At 34.0% G+C, this 8,518-nt stretch overlaps 1 pseudogene; it reads left to right on the top strand.

Annotated features, from left to right (window-relative positions):
- Positions 1-2,008: 2,008 nt before the first annotated feature.
- Positions 2,009-2,126, top strand: LOC111734512 (annotated as a pseudogene).
- Positions 2,127-8,518: the final 6,392 nt, after the last annotated feature.

Raw genomic sequence — 8,518 nt, 5'->3', positions numbered from 1 at the left:
AGAGTCAAAAAAAAAAAGCCAGAACTTGTGACATCTCCTGGTCAATGCCCTATTTCCTTTAGCACAGAGGGACAGCTTTGCCTTTGTCTATTACCAGATATGTCCTTCAAACTGAAGCCATCTGTTGCATGAACTTCTAAGAGTTGGGCCAAAAGAACTTTAAACCAAGAAACCATTTCACCAAATGTCAGTCAGAGTATCTGGCATCTGGCTGAAAACTAAAAATTCAGAATGTGATGTTTTAGAAGGCTGCAGCCTTTTCTGGAATTTCAAAAAGTGTAGTGTTCACTTAAAAATTTATGTTTATTTTAAATATCTGATTAGAAAATGATTTGATGTCTATTATAGAGCATTTAAGATATAAAAAACCAGGAAGAAAATAAAAATGATTTATAATCACACCACAAATATAACCACTATTATCATGTTGTTATATTTCCTGTCTTTTTTATATATTGTTTTTTTTTTACAAATTTAGCATCATATTCTATGTACTGTTATATATATCTGCTTCTCCCTATATATTTTCCATGTCATTTAATAGTGTATTAAAATGTTCATCTATCATAAGGCAGTGTCATTGTTAATTCTAAACTGATATACACATAGATTTTTTCCCCATTTTAAATAGAATATTTTAGAGAATGTCTTTGTGTATACTACATTCTGTGCATCTTTGATTCTGCCTTATTTTATTTGTGAATCATAATTATTATGACAAAGATCAGTACACCTTTTTAGGATTTTGATACATTTTGCATGTTGAGAAAGTTGGTACTTTCTCACAAATAAGGTGATGTGAATAAGGAGCTTTGTCTCGCTGTACCCTGTCAACAGAAGAACTATCCTGGAAGAGTATCTGAAAAATAACCAAATATCGTTATTTTGAATTTTCGCTACTGAGATTAATCATCTTTTTTATGTTTCTCTCTTTCTCTTTGTCTCTCTCAATGTCTCTCTTAAATGCTGCTTTCCTACAACAGGAAGAGTATCTAAATTTGGGGACACATCCTGTTCCACAGCCAGCCCTAACCTGGACCATCTAGGACTCATTGTAAGAGTTATGTCCAGATCTCTTCTACCCACTACCTTGCATGTCAGCGCTTCTCGGAAGGAAGATGTGCAGTCAGTGCTCAATGACACTCTTTAATTCAATTACATCTAAAGTATATACAGCTGAAATTCTTCAATATTAGCAGTTTTTTGTAGTTTTCAGTCATTGCAGTTTTCCTCCTAATTTCAAAAAAAAAAATCTTGTTTATCTTTTCATTTGTACTATTTTTAGTATTTTTATACTTTTTCACTAGGTATTTATTTCAACTTTAAGTTTTCAAGCTTCTGTATTTTTGTTTTGAGTGATCAGGACTTTCTCCCCTCCCAAATGCAAATCCAGCTTCTCCGGAGGCCTTACCCCATTAGCATCCTTTTCTTCCTTCTGGTGGCCTATCTTGCCCAGAGGAATCCTCTCTTCCAATCTCCTCCTATAACCCAGTTTTATTCTCAGCTGGCCACAATTAATCCCCCAAAGTGCTAGATGGTAATCAATGTATTAGCTAAACCACTCATGCTGTGCTTTCTTTCATTTAAAGATTTTTAAGAGAAATTAAAGAAAAATTAAAGGAATTTATTTCTTTGAATCTTCCTTCCAAAATCCCAAATCCAAAATCTAACTCAAGTTGTTGTCTTTTGAAAGATTGTAACTTTGCCTTAAACTGTAAGTTTGAATCCCAAGTATGTCTCCAATTTTCTTAGGCTCTCAATTCTATATTTATTTCAGTTTTTACCAAACAAAATCTTGTTACTACAATATGACTAGCATTCATGGCTTTGTCTCCTTCAGTTGTTTTTAACCTTTAAATTCCCTGACTTGCTTGAACAGAGCCTACTCCACAAACTTTGTCATAAAGTCAAGTTCACAATATTTTAAAACATTAAGTTCTAATTGTTCCGTAATTTGGTATAAAGATACCTTAATGATATCTGATGAACTTCAGAAAAGTGAAGTCCTGTCTATGGCCATTCTATCCTGAATAAGCCCGATCCCATCTGATCTCGGAAGCTAAGCAGGGTCGGCCTGGTTAGTACTTGGATGGGAGACCACATAGGAAGACCAGGTGCTGCAGGTGTAAAAAATAAGGGATTGTAAACTGACAAGGTCCTTGCAATCTGTGAGGTCAACCAAAGGTTGCCTCACTTAAAAAAAAAAAAAAAGAAAGAAAAGAAAATTGAGGTCCTGAGGAATTAGACAATTTGCAAAGCAATACAAATGATGAACGTCTTCCAACACTCAAGCCAATGCTTTTTATTACTGTTATGTCATTTGCTATATTCTTATTGTTGAAAACTTCATGTGGGGTACATCCTAAAAGAATTCTTCAAGGGAATTTTATTTCAATTATATTATTATTACAGCCACACAGTAACTTTTTTCCTTTGTAACCAATCCCTTCTAAAAACTCATCTGGTTCCTATGAGAAGAAATAGTTCTTAGTTAAAAATAAAGGTTATAAATATATAGATACAACCTCAGATGAGTCAAAAAGTGTGCCACTACAATCCTGCTCCTCACAATTTCATTTTCTCTTAATTGTGTGCTGTGCACCTGCTTCTAAGGGATAAGCTTCCAGGAACACAAATGATTCTTTGTCTGAATCCACATTTATTCAGCTTAATGAGCTTTATGCATATGCTAATCTTTGAAACATCATACTTCAAAGATGTATCCAATAAAATATATATATGTACGTATATATATGTGATATATCCTATTTCAACTTAAAATATGTGTGTATATGTGTGTGTACATGTGTGTATGAAGAAACAATAAGAAAAGGCAGCAAAAGTTCTAATAGTTCAGTAGTGTGGTATAAAACACAATGGCACAGTTGTTCCTCCATGAGCAGAGAGAATAAAACATTGAAAACTAAGAATAGCTTTCCTCTTGGGTTAAGTTTTTTCTTCATATAATGCACAAGCTTTCAGTCTTGGCAGGTTTTCTTGAGACTAAAAATAAAACATGATCATTGTCTTTTATGACAAATAATTCTTGTCTTGTTTGACTAACCAAGGAAATGACATGTTAAGCACCAGATTGCATATGGAAGAAAGCTAAGCTGCTTAAAAGGAAGGGTTTTGCAGCAACAATCCAAAGCATGTTATCTGTGTAGATCCAATGCCCACACACTCACTTAAGTGAGAATGGGACTATCTTGGTCTTCGGAATGTTTGCTTGGCAAGAGTGTGTCCCAGTTTCAAGAGGGTTTAAAAGGTCAAACGATGTCCACTCTTCCAAGGCATAGGAGCTTCCTGGTATTCATTGTCATGAATTTTGCCCTCAGGAACTGAAGTCAGGACAATCATGGTCTAATCTCACTCCATCATTCAGAAGAGAAAATTGCGATGTCTTTTTATAGATTACTGTGTTTATACATGGGTTAGTTCATTTAACTTGAGGATTTAGCTTGGCAGGATTGAGTTAATAAATATGCAAATCAATAATTCAACTATCTTGCCTGACTTAAGACAAAGCTAGGTCTGACATAGTATATGGGTATCTTGAACCAGAACTTATTCTTGTGTTTGGACCTTTAGTAAACTGATTGAAGTAGATTATTCAGCAGGAAAATTCTGAACTTTGATGAACTGAACCTAGACAAACTGGACCCTATTTTACTCAATGACATCTTTTATATCATGAAGGAATACATTAAAAAATGCAATATGTAAATTAGAATTTAGGGACTTGGGAAGATATAACATTTTTATTTTACCAAGAAGAGGCTTATTGATTTAAAGATACACAGAATGGGCCCTAAGTTTCCTTTGGTTAGATGTTTAGTTCTTCAAACTACGAAAATCACTTACATCTATGAACCTCAGAAGTTTATAAAGTGGTTTACCTATATTGCTTTCTTTCATCCTTTCAAATACCCTGTAAGTTATTTGCAGACGGCATTTTAATTTTAAAATCGGAAGAACTAAGACCAGAGAGGTTCTGTGCCCTCAGGAAGAAAAGTTCATTGACAAAGTGATTCTTAATTTGCAACTGAAGCTTATTGCTTCTGCAAGCAATTCAAGTCAAAACAGCTCATCTTATTCCAGTTATTGTTACTTACCTTGATTGTTAATGTACTTTCATGTGTAAATATTTCCTTTATTTGATCCAAAATTCTAACTGGGCAGGAAATATGTCTTATTTTATATGTATATTCTATGCTGCTCAGCCTGGTAACTTGCATACAGTAACCTATCTTGACAAGTTGAACTGTACTTTTAACAGATATTCGTATAGTTATTTAATAATTACTTAATAATTAATATATATGTATATATTATACTCATTCATCACTATTTCTCAGTGAGAAAATGTTTCTTTTTCTATGTTAAATCCCCTTAATAGGTAAATCAAAGAATTACCCAGCTTTTTTAAATTTTTTTTTTTATGTACCTCTCAGAGTTAGATTTTCCAAAAGTGAGCTTGGACTGTCTTTTGACTATTTTGTCCCATGCATGAAAGCTGGGGTTCCTAGCAGGTATTTAACCTTCTGCCTTCAGTCAGAATGGGATAGCTTATTCCCTAGATTTTAATAGAAGTTTTAAATTTGTTTTGTTGTTTATTTCCTCTAGTCTTATCTTTGTCCATTCAGGCTGCTGTAACAGAATACCGTAGAATAGGTGGCTTAAAGAACAGAAATTTATTTCTCACAATTCTGGAGACTGGGAAGTCGAAGATCAAGGGGCCAGCAGATGTGGTGTCCAGTGAAGGCCTATTCCCTAATTTGCAGACAGCTACCTTCTCACTGAGTATAGAGCAGAGAAAGAGGAGCAAGCTCTCTCATGTCTCCACTTTCATAACCTAATCATCTCCAAAAGGTCCTGTCTCCTAAAACTTTCACACTGGAGGTTAGGATTTCAACATATGAGGTTTGGGATAGGGGGCACAAACATTCAGTAGAAGCTTATTAGTGCAATATTTTTGATATACTTAAAATTCCTAATCAGTTAAGAAACTACATATTATTCAGGAGCTTTTATATATTTCTCATTTGAAATTAAAATATGAGTTTAACTAAAATCTTTAAAAGAAGTGTTTCTTGGGCCAAGAACACTTGATCAAGAAAATGTAAGAATGCATGTGTTGGCCCCAAATGCGGCAAATGCTAAGATTTTTACATATGAAAAGGAGAAACAAATTTTAAATGAGTTGTATGATTTTATGAGGCATTCCCCATCCCAGTCCCAGACAGTGACAGCAGTGAAAGAGTGACAGCTAGCCAAAGTAGTCATCATGCATGATTGCCAGCTTTTGGTAACCTCTGCTATCACAAGTTAACCACCTCAAATTCTGGGCTTCTTGCCATCAAGACTGCCTCCAAAACATATTCTCTAATTTCTTTTATACATATTTTGTTGCCAAAGATAATGAAAAATGGGATGGATATAATAATCTAAAGAGCAGTTGTTATTGTTCATGAAAGAAGACTCCAATTTATGGTACGTATCTGGAACTAACATATCTTTAATGGTTACATCAGCTTACCCCTTGTTTCAAAGCCCATTCTCAAACTATAATCATTGCAGCCAAATTTAGTGATTCTATATTGAAATATGGAACAACATTTTGATAAGAGTTATAGGGCTGGCAAAAAATCAAAGGAAACCATGGTGATCCGAAAGTAGCAATATGAAAACATAAAGCCTCGGGTTATTTTAAATTTCAGAAGCTCATTTTAGCTTAACCAAAGCAGGAAAGAATGTAAAATAATAATAAAGAAATAGAAAACACAAATAACTTTTGGAAAATCTTCATTGAACCACTAAGAAGTATTTTTCTATCTTTCAAAAATCTTAATGCCTTAGTTTAAGAGCAGAATCTCTCAAAATTCATCATTATCGACGTTTTAAGATGGATAACTCTTTGTTGTGGGTGTTGTCATGTGTATTGTCAGTTGTTTAACAGCAACCTTGGTCTCCATCTGCTAGATGTGATTGTATCCCTCACCACTCCTACTTCTACACTTATGAAAACTAAAAATACCTCCAGGTATTGACAAGTATCGGGGACAAAACATCCCCCTGTTAAGACTCACTGGCTAAAGAGTAAGAATAAAGATCAAAAACAAACATGGATTCAAAATTTTAGAAATAAAATTTTGAGTGATAGAGACAATGGTGTTTATTAGAAAAGCTGGTCCATTCTTTTATTAATTTTTTAAAGCATTAATTAACTGCATACTGTGGGTCAGGCACTGGCTTCTGCTTGCTCTCTTTGACATTAATCGACTTCAGGAAGAACATCAGGCTTTCTCATGACATAATGCATGAACACACACCCCTGAAAAGACATACCTGAAAGAAAACATGGGTCTGACAGATTATTAAACTTTCCAGTTTGCTGGAGCAGAAAGATCCTGAGAAAAACAGATCAAATACTAAATGTGTTATCACAACTATGTTATCAGTTGTGATCTTGGGGGAGTCATTTGACTTTTCAAGCCTCAATTTTCTCTATTTTGAAATTACTGAAAAATTAATGAAAAAAATTAATGAAAAAATTATTACATAGTGTTTTGAGGATTAAAGATAATGTATGTACACATACATACCTTGTATATGGAAGGCATTACCATTACTTTCCACTAATCATTTATCTACCATTAATCATTTCTATTATTATTTCTTTCTCTCTCTCTCTCTCTCTACAACCATTACAGTTTGAATTGGGAGCAGAGGATCTGTTATATTGCTTTGAATCCTGAGTTCAAACCAATATAGACCGATGGCAAATATTTATAATGATATACAATTTATTTAATTAAGTTACATAAATGAGGTCATTAAATTCCTTAAAAATTAAGATTTTAGAGTTCATCTAAACATGAAGGAATTGATTTGGGGACCCTATTATTCACTGTACTGCTTTCAATGTTTGCATTGCTATCTATTAATATAGACATGTCCCTATATCTCCTTCTAATTACTCAGTTTCTCACTTCAATACAACCCATCTATAATTTTATTTAGCCATCTTTTGATAGAAACTACTTGTTGCTACCTTGTCTTGAGAGCAAGTTCCTCTCATCATCATTGTGGCCTGGCATCTTTAGACGAATAAGAGATCTGATTTTAAAAATGCAAATCAACAAAAAGAATAAAATTAAAGCTTTAATAATTCTTCCTTGTGGTGTTTTACCACTAATACACACATACGTACACCCATATGCATTCATATTGACAAATCTGACAGAATTATGAGACACATGTAATATAATTTCTGTTTTTATAGGTATATACAGAATGCTGTGGGAGCACATGGGAGATTTCTTATCCGCATTTGGTTGATCATGACGGTTTCCTGGAAGAAGAGAATCCAGAAGAATAAGAAGCAATTGTCTAATCAAGAGGAACAAGAATATTGGAATGAAGAGTCCAGGCAGGTAATGGCAATAATGATAAAGGAAGGTAATGGCATGAACAAAAGCCTACCATGGAAAGAGTATGAGAGGTCTCAAAAAGTTCAGTGCACAGAAGTGTGTAGTTGGGATGCTTGTGGTGCAGGGAATTTTTAAGTGATAAAGCTGGTGACATGAACAGGAGAAAGAATATACAAGACATTATAAACTATGTTGAATAATTTGGTGTTTCTCCTGAGAGCAACAAGAGCCACTGAGAACTTTAAACAACAAAAGGGCATATGCAGATTTTTGTTCTCTAAAAATCATTTATTATGGGGAATGGATAAGAGAGAAGTATTTGTGAGGGACAGGTTGGAAAGGAGCCGTACTGAAGTGAGCAGTGTTCAAAGGCTGCTTTGGTAATTTGGGAGAGAGATTTTGAGAGCTAAACTAAGGTAATAAAGTTGGAAAAAATGTAGATGAGTTCAAGAGTTATTTAAGAGGTAAAATTGAGCTTTTAAAACATTGGTAATTGATTTAATATGAAAGGTGAGAAAAAGAGGTGAGTCAAAAATAATAGTCATAAAGACTTCTGATTTAAATGGTTGAATAAAGTTACCTCGCAGAATCTCCATTTCCAAATATCTAACAAGTTGAACCAAGTCAGCAAAAACTCATATTCTCTCTCATTCTCTCTCTTTCTCATTATATGTATATATAGTATTATTATATATACTGTGTGTGTATATGAAAATAGATAATACCTATACATAAAATAAATATCAAACAAATAAGAAAAGGGTCACAGCCCAATGCCATTAAATTCAAAAGTGGCAGCCAAAGAAAGAACCCAAAATTCCTGTGGTAGGACAAAGAGGCAAATACAGAAAGGCTCCTATCCTGTCCCCAACCACTGATACTTATCAATCAGTAAGAAATAATAAATAATGAGTCTCACTATTATTTTCCAATCTGGAGGGAGGCAAACCAGTTGGGTATTTTGAAGCTTAAAAGATACAACTCCTGACTGTTCCACAGAAGCGAAGTTTCCTAAATGAAAGAAGGATAGGAATGCAAATGTACCTCCATGGGACATACCCCTCGACAAAATACCACAGAGCTCT

The sequence above is a fragment of the Pteropus vampyrus genome, unplaced genomic scaffold, assembly GCF_000151845.1.
Source record: "Pteropus vampyrus isolate Shadow unplaced genomic scaffold, Pvam_2.0 Scaffold14, whole genome shotgun sequence".
NCBI classification, from domain to species: Eukaryota; Metazoa; Chordata; class Mammalia; order Chiroptera; family Pteropodidae; genus Pteropus; species Pteropus vampyrus.
Note: the sequence above shows the minus strand (reverse complement) of the source record. Positions and strands in the feature narration are given on the sequence as shown.